Source organism: Bison bison, unplaced genomic scaffold (genome assembly GCF_000754665.1).
Source record: "Bison bison bison isolate TAMUID 2011002044 unplaced genomic scaffold, Bison_UMD1.0 scf7180017864471, whole genome shotgun sequence".
NCBI classification, from domain to species: Eukaryota; Metazoa; Chordata; class Mammalia; order Artiodactyla; family Bovidae; genus Bison; species Bison bison.
Genome location: NW_011495032.1, coordinates 34,358,108 through 34,379,336, shown reverse-complemented (window position 1 = coordinate 34,379,336; position 21,229 = coordinate 34,358,108). Strand labels below are relative to the sequence as shown.

The 21,229-nt window shown below is 35.5% G+C and overlaps 1 protein-coding gene across 1 annotated transcript in view; it reads left to right on the top strand.

The window, feature by feature from the left end:
- Positions 1-21,229, top strand: part of ERBB4 (erb-b2 receptor tyrosine kinase 4) — a 1,285,626-nt gene that overhangs the window by 376,161 nt on the left and 888,236 nt on the right.

Below are 21,229 nucleotides of genomic sequence, written 5' to 3'. Positions count from 1 at the left end.
TTGGTCATAGATGTATGATTTACCAGTAAAATTCTTAAAGTTAGTCACTCAGTCATGTCTGATTCTTTGTGACCTCATGGACTGTAGTCCACCAGGCTCCTCTGTCCATGGAATTCTCCAGGCAAGAATTCTGGAGTGGGTTGCCATTCCCTTCTCTAGGGGATCTTTCCGACCCAGAGATCCAATCCAGATCTCCTGAGTTACAGGCAGATTCTTTACCATTTGATCCTTGCTTAAAATTCTCTGAAAAAGGAAACTGAAGAATGAGCTAAATTTTTTAAGAAAATAAATAGAAAAAGAAAAGTTATTTTTTATCCTATTTGACTACAAGAATGTGTCCAAATAAATAAATAACAACATACATTGTACTGGATTTTATCCACATATTTTTTATCATGTTTCTGTGCAAACTGGTATGTATGAAGTGTAAAGATATGTAAAGAAAATATACACACTGTGAAACATTTCCCATGTCTAGAATAAACCTTGGCAGGCCATATTACCCATGTAATTGCTATTTCCTGATGAAAACAGTTTCTTCGAAGGCATTTAACAAGAGCCAGATTTTTAATGCTGTTTCTGGCATTTACGTATGGCATCTAGGCACTTTGCCATTTCAATCTGAAATAATGAAAGATGGACAGAGAAGATCCTCCTCTTTTTAAATGCCTGGACTTTCAAGGTATAACGCATCAGGAACCCAGACATATAATTTAGAATTGGTTAAAAAGCAAAGAGAAAATATTTTAAAGCTTACTCTTTTTTTCTTGTGGGACACCCTAAGATTTTGTCTGTTTTGAATGTCTGAATTTTTTTCTTGATTCTTAGTGTTATTTTAATATTGAAGATGGAAGGAAAAAAGCAACGTTTTTGGCACGTCATACTTTATTATTTCAAGAAAGATAAAATTAAACTGAAATTCAAAGAGATTTGTGCAGTGTATCGAGAATGTGCTGTAACTGATCAAACATGTCAAATAAGTGGTTTTTGAAGATTCGAGCAGGTAATTTCTCACTGGACAATGCTCCGCATTCAGGAAGACCTGTTGAAACTGATAGCAATCAAATCAAGGCATTCATTGAGAACAATTAACATTATACCACATAGAAGATACCTGACATACTCAAAATATCCAAATCAAGTGTTGAAAATCATTTGCACCATTTGGTTATGTTAATTGCTTTTATGTTTGGGCTCCACGCAAGTGAAAAACCCTTCTTGAATGTATTTCTACATGCATTTCTCTGCTGAAACATAGCAAAAACATTCCATTTTTAAAATACACTGAGGCAGGGGATGAAAAGTGGGTACTGTACAATAATGTGGAATGAAAAAAATCGTGGGGCAAGTGTAATGAACCACCACCAATCACTGCAAAGGCCGGTCTTCATCCAAAGAAGGTTATGGTATGTATATATTGGGATTGGAAGGGAGTCCTCTATTATGAGCTCTTTCTGAAACATCAAACAATTAATTCCAGAAAGTACTGCTCCCAATTAGACCAACTGAAAGCAGTACTTAAAAAACATACAGAATTAGTCAACAGAAAATACATAATCTTCCATTAGGGTACCATAAGATCACATGTTTTTCTGATGACCAGCAAAACCTGTTTCAGCTTAGCTGGGAAGTTCTGATTCATCTGCCATATTCACCAGACATTGCACCTTCAGATTTCCATTTATTTTAGTCTTTACAAAATTCTCTTAATGGAAAAAAAAAAAATTCAATTCCCTGGAAGACTGTAAAAGGAACCTGGAACTGTTCTTTGCGCAAAAGGATAAAAGGTTTTGGGGAGATGAAATTATGAAGTTCCCTGAAAAATGGCAGAAGGTAGTGGAACAAAATGGGTGAATATGTTGGTCAATGATGTTCCTGGTGAAAATGAAAAATATGTCTCTTATTTTTACTTAAAAAATGAAGAAATTTTTGGCCGACCTTATGTCTCACATATGTGATAGACTCTGGAGAATGAGAATTCTGTTTTCTGCTTCTTTCTCCCTCCAGTGTTAAAATTCTGGTCGGCACCATGAATACAATAACCCCATAAAAATGTTCTTGCTGAATGAATGTGTGAAATAAAGTATCCATTGAAGATCTTGAAGGCTCATTAGTCTATCGGAAATATGTGATTTTAATTATAAATTATCTGCTCTCCTCTATTATATTGCACTCTACCATTCATCGTAACTAAATGTGCATATACAAATGAGTTTTCTAAGAAGGCCTCACTGCTTTACAATGCTCAAATCATCTAAGTGCAGGCTCAGTGTTTGGAAATCCTCCATAGGATTTCCAAATGTACACTATTTTGTTGTTCTCTTCCAAAATTGTCAGTTTTTAGATAATTGTCTATGTTTCTTCAATTTTAAACAGTAAGTTTATCAGTGATTTCATTAGATAGAATACGTTAAAATTAGTAAATTTTTCTAAAACTCCGTATTTACTTATTATTATAATTTTTTTTGGATAGAGAACAAAATTTCCTACAACTTGGGTAAAGCATTGGGACTGTTAGTTTTCTATTGCTGGATAACAAATTACCACCAACTTAATGGCTTGAAGCAGCATACATGTATTATGTAAAATCCTGTGAGTTAGAGGTACAGGTACACATGGCTAGACTCTGCTCAGAGCCTCACTAGGGTGAAATCATGATATCAGCCAGTGCTGACTTCTTACTTAGAGATAGAAGTCCTTTTCCAAGTCAGGTTGTTGGAAAAATTTCAAGTGCTTGAAGCTACAGAAAAAGGGTCCTCATTCACTTATAGCTGTCAGCCCAGCTATGTTCTCAGAACCTACAGGCCTTTGCCATGTGACACTCAGGTCTTTGCTGTGCAGCTTCTTCCATCTGTAGTTCACAGCATGGTCATTTGCTTTGTTCTGGGTCAGCAGAAGAGCATATTTGTTGCTTTGAATTACTCTGACTTTAAAGGGCTTGCCTAATTAGCTCTGTACCACCCAGAATAATCTCCTTTTTTGTGAACTCAAATTCAGCTGAATACAAGAAACAAAATAATATAATTAGGAGAGAGAAAACATATTATATTCAAGTGAGTCATGCACTTCAAAGGATTACACCATGAAGCAGATTTCTTGGGAGCCATATTAGATTCTGCCTAAAATAGGACCACATAACTATGGGAATATTAGTTTGAGGATAAAAAGAAACATTAGAAGACATTGAGAAACAGGAATAGAGAGAGAAAGTATCCTTTAAGCTGAATGTAAAGTTCCCATTACTGAGAATTGGGTGTGAATTAATTAATAATTCAGTATAGTCACTCAGTCATGTCCAACTCTGTGACCCCATGGACTGCAACACACCAGGCTTCCCTTGTCCATCACCAACTCCCGGAGCTTACTCAAACTCATGTGCATTGAGTCGACGATGCCATCCAACCATCTCATCCTCTGTCGTCTGTTTTTCCTCCTTCCTTCAATCTTTCCCAGCATCAGTGTCTTTCCAGCGACTCAGCTCGTCACATCAGGTAGCCAAAATATTGGAGTTTCAGCTTTAGCATCAGTCCTTCCAATGAATTTTCAAGACTGATTTCCTTTAGGATAGACTGGTTGGATCTCCTTGCAGTCCGAGGGACTCTCAAGAGTCTTCTTCAACACCACAGTTCAAAAGTACCAATTCTTTGGCACTCACCTTTCTTTGTAGTCCAACTTTCACATCCATACATGACTATTGGAAACACCATAGCTTTGACTAGATGGACCTTTGTTGACAAAGTAATGTCTCTGCTTTTTAATATGCTGTCTAGTTTGGTCATAACTTTTCTTCCAAAGAGCAGGTGTCTTTTAATTTCATGGCTGCAGTCACCATCTACAGTGATTTTGGAGCCCAAAAAGATAAAGTCTATCACTGTTTCCACTGTTCCCCCATCTATTTGTCATGAAGTGCTGGGAATGGATGCCATGATCTTAGTTTTCTGAATGTTGAGTTTTAAGCCAACTTTTTCACTCTCCTCTCACTTTCATCGAGAGGCTCATTAGTTCTTCTTCACTTTCTGCCATAAGGGTGGTGTCATCTGCATATCTGAGGTTACTGATATTTCTCCTGGCAATCTTGATTCCAGCTTGTGCTTCTTCCAGCCCAGCATTTCTCATGATGTACTCCTCATATAAGTTAAATAAACAGGGTAACAATATACAGTCTTGACGTAATCCTTTCCCTATTTGGAACCAGTCTGTTGTTCCATGTCCAGTTCTAAGTGTTGCTTCCTGACCTGCATACAGATTTCTCAGAATGCAGGTCAGGTCCTCTGAATACCTGAGGTTATTGATATTTCTCCTAGCAATCTTGAACCAGCTTGTGCTTCATCCAGTTTGGCATTTCACATGATGTACTCTGCATATAAGTTAAATAAGCATGGTGACAATATACAGCCTTGACATACTTCTTTCCCAATTTAGAACCAGTCTGTTATTCCATGTCCAGTTCTAACTGTTGCTTGTTGACCTGCATACAGATTTATCAGGAGGCAGGTCAGGTGGTCTTGTATTCCCATCTCTTTAAGAATTTTCCACAGTTTGTTGTGATCCACATGGTCAAAGGCTTTGCCATAGTCAATAAAGCAGAAGTAGATGTTTTTCCCGAACTCTCTTGCTGTTTTAATGATCCAACAGATGTTGGCAATTTGATCTCTAGTTCCTCTGCTTTTTCTAAATCCAGCTTGAACATCTGAAAGTTTCTGGTTCATGTACTGTTGAAGCCTGGCTTGGAGAATTTTGAGCATTACATTTCTAGTGTGTGAGAGGTGTGCAATTGTGCGTTAGTTTGAACAATCTTTGTCATTGCCTTCCTTTGGGATTGGAATGAAAACTTTTCAAGTCCTGTGGCCACTGCTGAGTTTTACAAATTTGCTGGCATATTGAGTGCAGCACTTTTACAGCATCATCTTTTAGGAATTGAAATAGCTCAACAGACATTCCATTACCTCCACTAGCTTTGTTCATAGTGATGCTTCCTATGGCCCACTTGACTTTGCATTCCACGATGTCTGGTTCTAGGTGCATGATCACACCATCATAGTTACCTGGGTCATGAAGATCATTCTTGTATAGTTCTTCTGTGCATTTTTGCCAACTCAATTAATTAATGCCTTACAATAAATAAAAAAGCTTTACCAGAGCTATATATAAATACATTGTTTTATATAAGTCCAGTTAATTGTATAAGAAGGTATTTTCCATGCCATGTGATAAAATATTACAGTGCCTTCTTATCGCAATGAGATTATTCAAACATACTTTTGGCTGACAATGCAGTATACCATATTTCATCAGATTGTGCATAGTGATGATAGAAAGAATCTTTTCAGGTTCTACCCAAATGATTTATTTTAATCTCATATAAATGTTAAAATGAGGAAACTACCTCTCCAAATGTTGAGAGAGTATTCTTTTATTTTTTAAACTTATCACATACCTAGTTTTATAGATTCAAAGAGTTAAATTATCTAGTAGCAAAAATTATTTCTGTTATTTAAATTTGTCACTTGATATGTTAGTTGAAGTTAGTATTTGAGCTTCCCAGGTGTCTCAGTGGTAAAGAATCTACCTGCCAGTATAGGAGACATGAGTTTGATTCCTGGGTCAGGAAGATCCCCTGGAGAAGGAAATGGCAACCCACTCCAGTACTTTTGCCTGGGAAATCCCATGGACAAGGAGCCTGGTACACTACAGTCTATGGGGTCGCAAAAGAGTTGGACACAACGTAGCAACTAAACAATAATACAATGGAACTATTACAATTTGTCCAAATATAAAAGCTGTACAAATTGTTTGAAGATGAACTTATTTCCATAGTAAAATATGTTAAAATGCTATAAGGAGAAAGGGGACACAAAAAGTTTCGCACGACTTCTTAAAGAAACCTAAAATTTAAATGGAGTGGCATATAATAAATTTAGAATTTAATTTTATAAAAGTGATTCAGAAAAATTTTGAATTTTGATTGACATTCAGTGGTGTGCTAGTTTAAATTCTTTTCAACATGACAAAGAACAAAGGCACAATAACTGAAATGCTAAAATTTAAAATGCAAATTCAAAACATCATTTCAAGTATTGAAAGGCTCTTCCAGGAAACTTTGAGTTACATCATTGTTATTTTTTGCATCTTATTCAAATTTTCACTAAAATTGTGTGGTAACAGTATATCCATTCCCGTTCCCTTTATACCTTGTAAGCTACAAGTCTGCCTCCTAGTTGACTCCTTCTTCCATTCATCAGGGCTTGGGAGATGGTGGGGTAACTCTTAGAACTGTTGCAGGCTATTGATAGACAGATATTTAATAGCCCCAACACTTTTTCTTAGTAAATGGATAAAGTGACACAGTGGTAAATAATTCTCTTAACAACACAGGAGATGCAGGAGATACATGTTTGATCCCTGGGTTGGGAAGATCTCCTGGAGGAGGGCATGGCAAGCCACTCCAGTATTCTTGCCTGGAAAATCCCATGAACAGAGGAGCCTGGTGGCTATAGTCTCTGGGGTCTCAAGAGTCAGATATGACAGTACACAAGCAAGCAGAAGAATAACATGTCTGTCCTTTTCTTTTCACATTTTTGCTGAGCTGGCAGCAGAGATTAATTAGGTTTCATATTTATTTATATAGCAAATTTTTTTATTATCTGCACCTCCCACTTGAATAACATAGTTATGGTGATTCCACCCAAGTTATTTTTAGGTGTCAAACTCATGATCCAAATGAAAATCCTGACTCTTTGCAACCCAGTGGACTGTATCCTACCAGGTTCCTCCATCCATAGGATTTTCCAGGCAAGAATACTGGAGTGGGTTGTCATTTCCTTCTCCATATCTGATAAGTACAGGATAGCAAATATGAAATAATAGTATATAGTGATTTTACTTGACTTGAAGCATTTAACTTCAGCTTTACACATCTTTAAACAATAAGTTCCCTTGTTTATATATAACATAGAGAAAATATCAAATAGACCCAAACTTGAGGTGAAGATGGCATTACAAACATAGAACTATCAGTTCAGTTTAGTTGCTCAGGCATGTCCTGCTCTTGGCACACCAGGCTTCCCTGTCCATCACCAACTCCCAGAGCTTGCTCAAATTATGTCCATTGAGTCGGTGATGCCATCCAATCATCTCATCCTCTTGTCGTCCCCTTCTCCTCCTGCCTTCAATCTTTCCCAGAATCAGGGTCTTTTCCAATGAACCTGTTTTTTCCACCAGGTGGCCAAAGTATTAAATTTTCAGCTGCAGCATCAGTCCTTCCAGTGAATATTCAGGACTGAGTTCCTTTAGGATTGATTGGTTTGATTTCCTTGCAGTCTAGAGGACTCTCAAGTATCTTCTCCAACACCACAGTTCAAAAGCACCAATTTTTTAGTGGTCAGCTTTTTATAGTCCAACTCTCACATCCATACATGACTACTGGAAAAACCATAGCCTTGACTAGATGGACCTTTGTGGGCAAAGTAATGTCTCTGCTTTTGAATATGCTGTCTAGGTTGGTCATAACTTTCCTTCCAAGGAGCAAGTGTCTTTTAATTTCATGGCTGCAATCACCATCTTAGAGGACATCAAACAAACCACTCAAGAAAATATGCTCTGTTAGAAAATATTAGTAACAACTGTGAAGGTAAACTGCAGGGATTTACTCAAAGGAAAAATGCAAATGAGATTAGGAGGATCAGGCAAGGCAGAAAAGACATTTAACTTGTGACCTGAAGCGGGAAAAGTGGAAATATGAGAATAAGAAGAAATCCAAGAGAATATTTGGTGTCATGAAAGCCAGGACACTCTGAAGTATCAAGAAGGAGAGTGTTTTTGATAAATTCTGCTAAAAAAGGTTAGGTATGATAAGTGTTGAAAAGTATCCACTAGATTCACAATAAGGAAATCATTGATGACTTGAGAAAGAGGAGTGTTAGCACTGAAACCAGACAGAAATGAGTCGATTTTCTTTTTTAAATATATTTCATGTTAAGTAACTGATTTTAATTGATATGTGCATACTGTGTAAGTTTTTAAAATGTGAGTGAGAAATTTATAGAAATGGAATACATAGACAGTTTTATTAAGAAATGCTGAAAGTGTTTCCTGGTGTTTTTGACCACTAACTCGTACCTCCCATTCTTCATTTTAAATGTCTCTGAATATAAAGAACTAATGTTAGTAGCAACTAAATGTCATAGTACAGCCATTCATAAGTACTGGAATATAAAAATAGTGAAACCACTGCACACAGGATAATCCCATAAAAAATCCACTTAAGCACTAAACATACATTTCCTTTACACAGGAATTGCTCTTCTAAAATATAAACATATTTTAGAAGAATTAGGGGTAACACATCAAGCATGTGCATGCGTGTAAATCATTTCAGTCCTGTCTGACTCTCTGTGACCCCATGAACTCTAACCCACCAGTCTCCTCTGTGCATGGGATTCTCCAGGCCAGAATACTGGAGTGCGTTGCCATGTCCTCCTCCAGGGGATCTTCCGGACCCAGGGATCAATCCCGCATCTCATGTGGGTCCTGCATTGCAGGCAGTTTCTTTACCGCTGAGCCCCTGGGAACACATGGAGCTTAGACGGGGTATAATAAAACGGTGATGCTGGAAGAGGGTCACGGATGTCAAACAGTAGTGGCAGAAGTCTTATCTTGCACAAGAAGAGACCTAAGAAAGCAATGAATTTTATGATAAAACTTAATAATAAGATTTTTCAAATTAATTATTATTTTTACAGGAATATTTTAACAGGTTCTTTGTGTTCTGACAGCTAATGGACTGTTTTTCCCTCTTTGTTTAACAAATATTCATGAAAGGTGGGAAAGCACCTTTAAATATGGATGTTAAATGGTACTGTATCTGCATCTCTGTATCTGGCATAAATGAAGCTTTTGGAGGAAAATATTTGCATTTTTCTGAAGTTCGTTGAGATGTCTGTAACCATAAAAATGACTGTGGCCACATTAAGTGACTAATTTCCTCTCTCTCTCTTTTTCTCAGTAAATTTTAACCAAAAATATCCTTGCTACAAAAGGAATGCCTTGCATATCAACTGAAATTTTATGTTCATTTAATGCTTAGTAATTACCTGAATCTCAGGAACTTATGTGCTTTTGTATTGATTCCAGCAGCTGACACATCTGAATTGCTGTTACAGATCTATGACCCCTGACCTTATCATATCTAAGCAGTTCTCAATTGTATATATTTGCAAACTAGAGACTGCCACTCAAATATGGCTCCTGTTTTCTGATTCATGGTTCAGTTAGAGTATGAAATATGATTACTCCTTTAGCAGAGTCATAGTGTTGAAATATACTACAAATTGGTTCAGATATGAGAAAGTCTGGAATTGAATCCTTCATATTTTTCAGAAGAATATATGAAACACTTTGTAGTATCAATCCTTTGCTAGAAACCAGAGATATGGAATTGGCAAAAATAAGTATGATTTTTGTGTCCATGCGGTTTACAGCATAGTTGTTGTCGTTCAGTCGCTAAGTCATGTCCGACTCTTTGTGACCCCATGGACTGCAGCATGCCAAGCTTTCCTGTCCCTCACTATCTCCCAGAGTTTGCCCAAGTTCATGTCCATTGAGCTGGTGATGCTATCTAACCATCCCATCCTCTACTGTCCGCTTCTCCTTTTACCTTCAACCTTTCCCAGCATCAGAGTCTTTCCTAATGAGTCAGCTCTTTGCATCAGGTGGCCAAAGTATTGGAGCTTCAACTTCAACATCAGTCCTTCTGGTGAATATTCAGGGTTGATTTCCTTGAGGGTTGACTGGTTTGATCTCTTTGCAGTCCAAGGGACTCCCAAGAGTCTTCTCCAGCACCACAGTTTGAAAGCACCAATTCTTCAGCACCCAGTCTTCTTTCTGGTCCAACTCTCACATCTGTACATGATTACTGGAAAAACCATAGTCTTGACTATACAGACCTTTTTAGGCAGCATTGTTGGGGATTTGAGATAGCAATTGATCAAAACCATGATAGGATAAGTGTATAAGTACTTACAGTATTTTACCGGGGGATCTAATCTGATAAAGGGGGTCAGGAATGCTTCTCCCCAAAAGAGGAGAGAAGCTATTGACTGAAAGCTAAAGAATAAGAAAATATTAGATTTGAAGAGGAGGGATGCACCTTCCAGCCAAAGGGAAAAATACATGCAAAGACCTATTAGCAAAAGGAGTTGATTGTTGTCAACACATTCTTTGTTGTCATCAACAAGACAGGAGCTAGAGATATAATAGGAAACTCAGATGGCACTTAGTATGTATTATTTTAGAAACAAGGAGTCTAGGAAAGAATATATCCCTATTTGTTATCTTCTGTTAAAATATCTCTAAACTTGCAGGGCAGTAGTGGGGACACAGACATAGAGAACAAACTTGTGGACACAGTGGGTGAAGGACAGGGTGGGATGAATTGAGAGAGCAGCATTGAAACATATACATTCCCATATGTAAAATAGATAGCCAGGTGGAATTTGCTATATGACACAGGGAGCTCAAAACTGGTGCGCTGTGAAAACCTAGAAGGGTAGGATGGGTAGGAAGTGGGAGCGAGGCTCAAGAGGGAGAGGGCATGCGTATATTTATGTTTGATTTATATTGACATATGGCAGAAACTAACACAATATTTTAAACCAGATATCCTCTAATTAAAAATAAATACAATTTCAAAAAATCTTTAACTCAGGCTAGGAAACAAAGGTAAATCTCTGGTTTTCTAGGCAAATTAATGCTGTTATGCAGAATGGTGAATAGAAAGCTTTTTTTCTGTGTGTATGTTTGCATCTTCTAGATAGTTGTGTTTATGTGTTTAGATTTAATTTAAGATTTTCAGTCTCCCCTGACATTGAAAAACTTGTAGCAAATATGAAAAAGAGAAGGTGAAAGGGACTTAATAGGCATACATACATATATGTATATATATATGTATATATATACTCAAGAATATTGATCCAGTTATAAAAGGAGAAAAATATTTTACTGCAGTGCTCATTGCCTAAGGACTTTACATTTTGATGACCACATTGTTTTGATAGGCAAGTTTCTTGATCTCTGAAATGCTGTAAAAGTGATTTATTGCCCAAAATTAAAACTATTTTCTTCATCCTTAAGGTACTGTGATAGTTGAAATAGATTTTCTGCTTCTTTCATCATGGAAGGTTCCTTTACCTCTGGCAATGATGATGAAAAATTATCATTTTGTCTTTTTGCAAGTTGATAAAAATATATATTTTTATTCCTGAATTAAATAGATTATAAAAGGAAAATCCATTTTTGAAGTTAAAAAACTTTATAATAAAAGGCTGTTTTTATTGACAAAACAGAAGGTTTTTTACAGACTTGTATTTTGTTCCTAAGACTATGTCATATGGTTAGTTTGGCTATACACCACTCTCTAGAAGGTGAAGGAATGAAGAATGAATAATTTCATGGATGAACAATCAGAACAAAGGTGATATATTATATGGTTGCACATTTGGTATTAATAGCTTCTAGGGAGGGTCAGTAAGTGTTGGAAGAATGCTGCAGGCAAGGCTAGTATGAATACTTCAATTCTTACTCTTTCCTTCAAGCAAAGCTATTCTGAATCAAAGTAACACAAATGGGAAAAAAAAATGTGATAAAAAAGTGGACTCTCTGGATTTGCAACGTATCTTGTCAATCTCAAACTGAGGGAACTGCTAAACATATAATCTTTAATTTACTGAAGAGTATCTATTGAGGAATTATGAAGAATGTTTGAATTTAGATCTTTTTGCCATGTTTGTTTAGCTGTTTTAAAGTGTTATATATGTGTGTTTGTATATCAGAATTATGATATAAAGGTGATTGTGTCACCATTTTACTCATTGGGAAAGACTCCCATTTGTAGTTTATATGTTTATACTTTTTGAAAGTATAATGATGGACAAAATAAATTGGTCTCAGCTGTACCACTGAGAAGGCAATGGCACCCCACTCCAGTACTCTTGCCTGGAAAATCCCATGGATGGAGGAGCCTGGTAGGCTGCAGTCCAATAGGTCACTAAGAGTCGGACACGACTGAGCAACTTCACTTTCACTTTTCACTTTCATGCACTGGAGAAGGAAATGGCAACCCACTCCAATGTTCTTGCCTGGAGAATCCTAGAGACAGAGGAGCCTGGTAGGAGGCTGTCTGTGGGGATGCACACAGTCGGACACGACTGAAGCGACTTATCAGCAGTAGCAGCAGCAGCAGCACCACTGACTAATTGTTTAAGTCATGACTACTTTGGTGTAGTCAATAGGGCAGAAGTAGATGTTTTTCTGGAACTCTCTTGCTTTTTTGATGATCTTATGGATGTTGGCAATTTGATCTCTGGTTCCTCTGCCTTTTCTAAATCCAATTTGAACATCTGGAAGTTCTCGGTTCATGTACTGTTGAAGCCTGGCTTGGAGAATTTTGAGCATTACTTTGCTAATGTGTGAGATGAATGCAATTGTGAGGTAGTTTGAACATTCTTTGTCATTGCCTTTCCTTGGGATTGGAATGAAAACTGGGCTTTTCCAGTCCTGTGGCCACTGCTGAGTTTTCCAAATTTGCTGGCATATTGAGTGCAGCACTTTCACAGCATCATCTTTTAGGATTTGAAATTGATCAACTGGAATTCCATCACCTCCACTAGCTTTGTTCATAGAAAAACATCTACTTTATTTTTTAGTTTATTGACTATGCCAAGGCCTTTGACTGTGTGGATCACAACAAACTGTGGAAAATTCTTAAAGAGATTGGAATAACAGACCACCTTACTTGCTTCCTGAGAAATCTGTATGCAGGTCAAGAAGCAACAGTTAGAATAGGATATGGAACCTTATTTAACTTCTATGCAGAGTGAAAGTGAAAGTCACTCACTCGTGTCCGACTCTTTGCAATCTCTTGGACTATAGTCCATGGAATTCTACAGGCCAGAACCAGAGTGCTGTCCTTTCCCTTCTCCAGGGGATCTTCCCAACCCATGGATTGAACCCAAGTTCCCCACATTGCAGGTGGATTCTTTACCAGCTGAGCCACAAGGGAAAACCAAAAATATAGGAGTAGGTTGCCTATCCCTTCTCAAGCAGATCTTCCCAACCCAGGAATTGAACCAGGGTCTCCTGAATTGCAGGCAGATTCTTTACCAACTGAGCTATGAGGGAAGCCCTCTATGCAGAGTACTTCATGCAAAATGCTGGGTTAGATGAAGTACAATTGGAATCAAGATTGCCAGGAGAAATATCAATAATCTCAGATACACAATGACACCACCCTTGTGGCAGAACGCAAAGAGGAACTCAAGAGCCTTTTGATGAAAGTGAGAGTGAAAAAGCTGGCTTAAAACTCAACATTCAAAAAACTATGATTATGGCATCAAGTCCCTTCACTTCATGAGAAATATATATGGAAACAATGGAAACTGAGACAGACTTTATTATTTTCGGCTCCAAAATCACTACAGATGTTGATTGCAGCCATGAAATTAAAAGATGCTTGCTCCTTGAAAGAAAAGCTATGAGAGATTAGCAGAGACATTACTTTGCCAACAAAGTTCTGTCTAGTCAAAGCTATGGTTTTTCCAGTAGTCATGTATGGATGTGAGAGTTGAACTATAAAGAAAGCTGAGTGCTGCAGAGTTGATGCTTTTGCATTGTTGTGTTGGAGAGGACTCTTGAGAGTCCCTTGGACTGCAAGGAGTTCCAACCAGCCCATCCTAAAGGAAATCAGTCCTGAATATTCATTGGAAGGACTAATGCTGAAGCTGAAACTCCAATTTTTGGCCACCTGATGGGAAGAACGGGCTCATTGGAAAAGACCCTGATGCTGGGAAAGATTGAAGGCAGGAGGAGAAAGGGATAACAGAGAATGAGATGGGTGGATGGCATCACTGACTCTATAGACATAGTTTGAGCAAGCTCTGGGAATTGGTGATAGACAGGGAAGCCTGGTGTGCTATAGTCCATGGGGTTGCAAAGAGCCAGACATGTCTGAGTGTCTGAAGTGAACTGATAAATTATTTGAGTCTCATTTTGTTTGTTTTTAACATTAAGGGGTTGAGCTGAATAACCTCTAAACACTGAGGCTTCATGATTTTGTGATTCTAAAAGTATCCCTTCTTTAACAACAAAAAATAATACTATTTTGTAATATTTTCAATATCACAAAGAGGAATGGATTCTAGTAAGAGTGGCACTTTTCCTGCACTCCACAAGGAGTATATGAGTATGTGTTTATTTTAGAAGATTACATTTGAGTGGCTAAAAAAGTGGCATACAATATTGCAGAATGAAAATTCTAGGAAATATGATGAGCTTAAAAAAAGTTTTGCGATTTGAAAATAGTGAACATTTCAGAAATTTGAACATCTCATTCTACACATTAAGTGTAAATTTGTGTAGATCTTTCATCTCTTTTAGGCACATGAGCCTAAATTATATAGGCATTTATGGCACAATAGCAACATATGTCACCATGAACCATTGGCAAAGTGGAAGAAGGCATTCAACCTTTAGTGAGTTATGGGTAGTACTATAGCAGCTCTCCTGCCCATGTGAAATTCCATTTTTAACTGAAATAGAATGGCAGTATCTGGATTAATGATGAACCTTGTTGAAGGCAATTAGCTGGTTGACTAGCTCCAGGTTCACACATGATTAATTCTAGATGTTCTTGTACAGGCTTAAATCTTATGAGAATATGGTCTGACTTTGCCCTCTATTTTCTTATTGGCTTACTATCTTGGTGTCCTTAAAAATGAACAGGCAAACAAACAGACAAAGGGACAATGCTGTAGCCAGGATAATGCTTTATTGTTAAAAGAATAAAGTTATTGGGAAGTAATAAAAAGTTTATCTTTATCATATAGTATGGAAGGTTTAAATTACCTGTGATTTTCTGGACAAGCCTCCCCTTTGGGGGGTGGGGGGGAAATCATTTGTACTTCAAATGTTATTACTTAAAGCCACACAGAACTGAAATTCTTACCAAATGAAACTCAAAAGTAGGTCTTGTGTTTATGTGCATTAAAAAATAAAAGTTTTATGGTGGTGTTTCTAAAGAAGGTCTCATCAGCAATGCATCTCTTTGAGATTGCAGCAAACAACTTTTTCATTCCTCTTATATTATTTTTTAAATAATCATGCTTCATGATGTCATAGAGACAAACTGACAGTCTTAGGCATTCAGTAAGTAGTTTTAAAAATTTTTCTTAGTTCGTTTACATCAGTCTTTTTTTTTTGCTGAACACTGATTCAACATTCTGTTTTTGGGTGCAAGTGCATTAGATGAATCTGTGCTTTATTGACCATTTATTATGTCCTAGAACCTGGATGCTTTGTATATATATTATCTCATTCCATCTTTACAAAAACCCTGATAGTGCCATTTTGTAGATTAAGTTATGGAAGCTTAAGTATATTAAGAAAATTATCCAACCTCAGCAATATGGCAAATGTCTTCAATTGAATCTGAACCTAGTTCTTTGTGATCTGGAAGCTTACGTTTTAATGGCTCTGTTAAACTACCTGTAGAAGTCTGTGATGTGTTCTGGTGACACATGGCTGTTCCTGGGGGAAATGGGATAGCTCCTTTCTTCTTCCTCTGGAAATTCATAGTCAGATGTCTGTTGCCTGCTTAACCTTACCTTGCCCACCCTCTATAGACATGTTTTACTGTACTAACAAATTATTCCCATGTCTGCTTCACTTTAGATTCTCTGTGCTTTTAACTGAAGGAGTTTTGTGTCTTATTTTTCCTTTATTTTCCTAATACCAGATGCCTAGCTCAATAAATATTTGTTGAATGAATGATCACATTTAAACTGACTTTTAAAGTTAGATAACATTTGAATTTGCAAAGATATCAGGGGCTTTGATGCGTGGTGACAGAAAGATGTTGAAGATGTGTATGTGTTTTGGATCTTGGTTCTGGTCAGCTCCATAGAGGACTCCTTTATCTCTAGATACACTAAAATATAGACATTAATTTTTTAGGCTGCTAGAGAATAGAGCAAGTAGTTATTGCCTTTCTGCTGTCTTAATCAAAATTCAATGAAACATATTCTGTCGTTCAAGCTAATAACATTATCCTTTAATTTTCTTTAAGCCAGTGATTACTAATTGTCTCATGCTACTTTTTTCTTAAGCGTATGCTCAGTGTGTTATGGACTATCTTCTTTGATCTACAGTCTTACCACATACATGTGAAAAATATTATATGACATGTTAAACCTAAAGCAGAGAAATTCGTTAACAATTTACTTTTTAAAATATAGAGTGGATATAAGGTGATAATAGTGCAAACTTGTGTTCTCCTGAATTCTGATTGGTTTCCTTGTGCAAAAAACTAAAGGTGAAGAGTTACTTGTTGATAATGAGAATTTTATAAATGCTGTGGACCATAACTGAATGAACCCAGGTAATCAAGTAACATATATAATCTGTTATGTGTAACTGGGGAGAAATGAGAACCATGATGGTAGATACAGTTTACAAGAAGAATGACAATAAATAGAAGTTTAACATCCTTATTTCAGTTCATATACAATCATTTTTTTAACCTTTTTACATACAACTAATTACTTAATTCTGGATGAATATACTAATTCTCTGATGGAATATACCTTTCATAGAGTCTGTGATTCAAAATGTTAAAAGTTGATTGGATTAACTGATTTTTGAAACTAGTTTAGTGAATGAATGATAAGATAAAAAAACAGTCCACTCTCTATATGGGACTGGCAATCATACATAAAGAAATAACATATAGCATTCTGTAGGAAAGTAGCAGATTATTAGTAAAAAATACTTAAACTATTCTCATGATAAAATGAATCTTTTAAGCAGATTCACTATTTTTACATTTGATAAATATTGATTTTTTACATCTTTCACACGTACACCCACATCCTTACAAATATACACAAATCAAAGGCAATAGGAAATAAATGTTCACTTGTGTAATCATTAGACCTATGATAAGGATGAACTGAAAGATTTACATCAATAAAAGTATAAGGATAAGATATGATACATAAAGATTATCATAAAATAATCTCCTCATTGCTATATCTAGCCAAGATCTATATATGATACAACTCTACTGGTCTTCCACAAATGAAATGGGAACTTACAACACAAGTATTTTGCCCATAACACCAGAGCAAATCTTTTTTTATTAACTGAGTTGAACTTTAAAATTATGTTATGACCAAAAATCAATAAAGAGAAACTGATTTAAGTTCATCCAAGTGTGAAGGGGTTTATTACTAGTGCTACATCACTCTAATGATGTTCTCTTAAAAATTTGTTTTTGTGATATATTGCATCTATTATTGCTAAAAGGATAAAACTGCAAAGCAACCTTGGGCATTAATAAATCAATTTAAGAAAAGTAGGCATATAGCCAAAAGAAAAGTAAAAATTAGTATAGAGGTTATAAATATTAGGTAATTATAATATATGCAAACTCTACCCATATCAAATTGCTAATGAGAATTTCTGTCAGAGGATTTTTTTTAACTAACAAAAATTTGTCCTTGTTCGTGACTTCACAGCATGAAGATAAGTAATATTTCAAAGACATTTTCTCTTTCAACCTTCAAGGTATAATATGACTATAAAAACACAAAAACTTACACTTCATGAACTGAATTTCTGAAATGATTACTTTTCATGTTATTGTTTCTAGTCCATACTAGTATATATCATACTTGTGTTAGAAATATTAAGAAATCATAAAAACTCACTTTAAATAATAAGATATCTAAAGTGTGTGCCATACACACCATGAATTTATATGAGAAAAAGTGGCAATTTTAGTCTTTGATAAAATAATTTCCTTAGACTTTTCGGTCTTTATCACTAATTATTTCAAGGTATATATTTATTTATCAACTTTCTTCTAGGAGTATGTCAACTGAGACACAGTTATGTGTTAAATAATAGAATTTTAAGGTAAATCTTTATTTTTTGTCATATACAGAAATTTCCTTAAATAGGTACACAATTTAACCATCTCCCAAATAAGATAACAAGACATGCAAACACTCCAAAAAGTCTCTCAGTCACTACTCCTCTCTTCCCCCAAAAGTAACCATAATCTGATTTTAACATTAACAGTTAATTTTGCCTTATGTGAACTTACATAAATGGATTCGTAAGTGCATATTCTTTGGCTTCCGGCTTCCCTCACTCACAGTATGCTTGTGAGAGAAGCATTTCAATACTTTTCCTTGCTTTGTAGCATCATTTGTTTGAATATACACTGAATGATTTATCAATGCTATTGCTGAACAAGGAGTAGTTCATGTTCAACATGGTGGCTGTTATAAAAAAGTAGAGCAGGGAACATTTGGTACATGCCTTTTGGTGCACACAGATAGTGTTTCCATTGCCATTATGTATCCGGGTACAATTCTGGAGTCACATGTATGCATATGTTCAACTTTACAAATTTACACTTCTCCCAGGGTGAATGGAAATTTCTGCTCTTGTTTTTACATTCTAGCTGACTTTATATTGCCAGGCCTTCCTTTCTTTCTTCCCTTTTCTTTTTGTAGGATTATTTAATAATCAGCATTCTTATACATGTGCAGTGATATCTCATTGTGATTTTAAAATATATTTTCCTCATTATCAATGAAATTCCTATGTACTCCGGCTATTTAATATATTTTCTTTTATGAAGTATAGCAAGATTTGTAAAAAGAGAAATAAATAAAGCTAAGACAGGTGAAAATAAAAACAGGATAACTCAGTTCAAAGTCAGTGGTAAATATATTATCTAGAAATTTGTTACTAGTGCCTACTTACATTTGGATTAAACTGCCTGGTGGTCAGAAAAAAAAAAAAAGTGATATACATTAATTATTTATTTCATGGCTTTCCCTTGCACCAATCTTAGGAAAATTTTGTTCCATGGATTTTGTTCCATATATTATTTTTGTTCTATATACAATATATATATATAGTATATATCTATTGTATATATCTATATATACACATATCTCTTGTATATATCAATATAAATTAATATATTGATATTAATATGATAATAATATTAATATACATTAATATATAATAAATATATGTATATATAGATATATACATATATAGAGATATATACAATAGGTATATTGTATATATCTGTATATAGATATATACAATAGATATATATAATATATATAGGTATATACAGTAGATATATTGTATATATAAAAATATTGTATAAAATGTTCTAAAATGTATACTGCTACAGTATACATTAGCTATATGTAATTATTTGTTTGATGTACTTAAAATACATTTAAAAATTAGGTTTCTTAGTTACACTAGAAGTAGTTCACAAAGTCAATAGCTACAGCTGGACTTTGATTACTATATGGGAAAGCATATATATAAAATGTTTCCATTACTTCAGGGAGATCTATTGATACATCTATTCTAAAGGTTTAAAAATGTTGTTGTTGGAGTTTATAGGTTAACTATTTGTTATAAAAAAGGTAAGATGAAAGTTGATCGACACTGAGAATTTTCCCTAAATGAAAGGCTTTCCTTTTCAAATTAAAGCAACAGCATTGAAATATTATCAGTTGTTTCTTTCAGATATTTTTTTTATCCATTTAAAAATGCCTGTGAAGATATCAAGAGCATATAATTTTTGTTTAAGCATAATTTCATACTTTAAACTTAAGGTGACCTCAATTTTGCGTATTTCAACAAAGGTATTTTTTCTACAATTCAATTATATTCATTTTCAAGATATTACTTATGAGATTAAAAATGATGCAAATGTTTTTGGTTTATCTCAGATATTAATTGAACTGAGCCTTTTCAATGATGTAAATTTTCATTTTGCTAGTTTACTGACAATATTGCACCAAATAATATGGAAACAAAAGCCTTGACTAATGAATTCAGATTATTATATAAAAATGGTTAAATTATTAGTCTATATTATAATCATACACACACACACACACATATTCTCAGTCATGTCTGACTCTTTGTGACCCTGTGGACTATAGCCCATAAGGCTCCTCTGTCCATGAGATTTTCCAGACAAAAAGAGTTGGTTGACATTTCCTACTCCAGGGGATTTTCCTGATCCAGGAATTGAACCTGTATCTCTTGCCTTTCCTGGAATTTGCAGGCAGAGTCTTCTACCACTGTGGCACCTGGGAAGCCCTAGATTATTCCATATGTCCAGTGTTTAAGACATCTTTTTAAAAATTGTGGTTATTAAGGTTTAATTTACATATAAAAGCATAAAACAAAGTGTACATCTTGTGATTTGATGTTTATATATATTATAAAAAGATTTCTCCCATCTAGTTAACACATCCATCACTTCACATATTTATTGTTCGTGTATCTGTGTGTGTGTATAAGAACATTAAAGTTCTACTCTGTTGGTATTTAGCAATTCTGTTACACGTGCCATATCAACTGCACTCACTATATTTTACATAAGGTAGTCCTCAAAATGTATTACATAAAGTGGTCCCCATAACTTATCCACCTCCCTATTGAAAGTTTGGACCCTTTTACCAACCTGTTTCTCCTAATCCAACTCCCAATACATGAGCAATTACTCTTCTATTCTTTATTTCTAAGATTTTGACTTTTAAAAATTCCACACATAGTTGATAACATATTGTATTTCATTTTCTCTGTTTGCCTGATTTCATTGAAAGAGATGGGAATAACAGACCACCTGACCTGCCTCTTGAAAAATCTCTATGAAAGTTAGGAAGCAACAGTTAGAACTGAACATGGAACAACAGACTGGTTCCAAATAGGAAAAGGAGTACTTCAAGGCTATATATTGTCACCCTGCTTATTTAACTTATATGCAGAGTACATCATGAGAAACGCTGGGCTGGATGAAGCACAAGCTGGAATCAGGATTGCTGGGAGAAATATCAATAACCTCAGATATGCAGATGACACCACCCTTATGGCAGAAAGTGAAGAAGAACTAAAGAGCCTCTTGATGAAAGTGAAAGAGGAGAGTGAAAAAGTTGGCTTAAAGGGCAACGTTCAGAAAACAAAGATCATGGCATCTGGTCCCATCACTTCATGGCAAATAGATGGAGAAACAGTGGAAACAGTGGCAGACTTTATTTTTGGGGGGGCTCCAAAATCACTGCAGATGATAACTGCAGCCATGAAATTAAAAGATGCTTACTCCTTGGAAGAAAAGTTATGACCAACC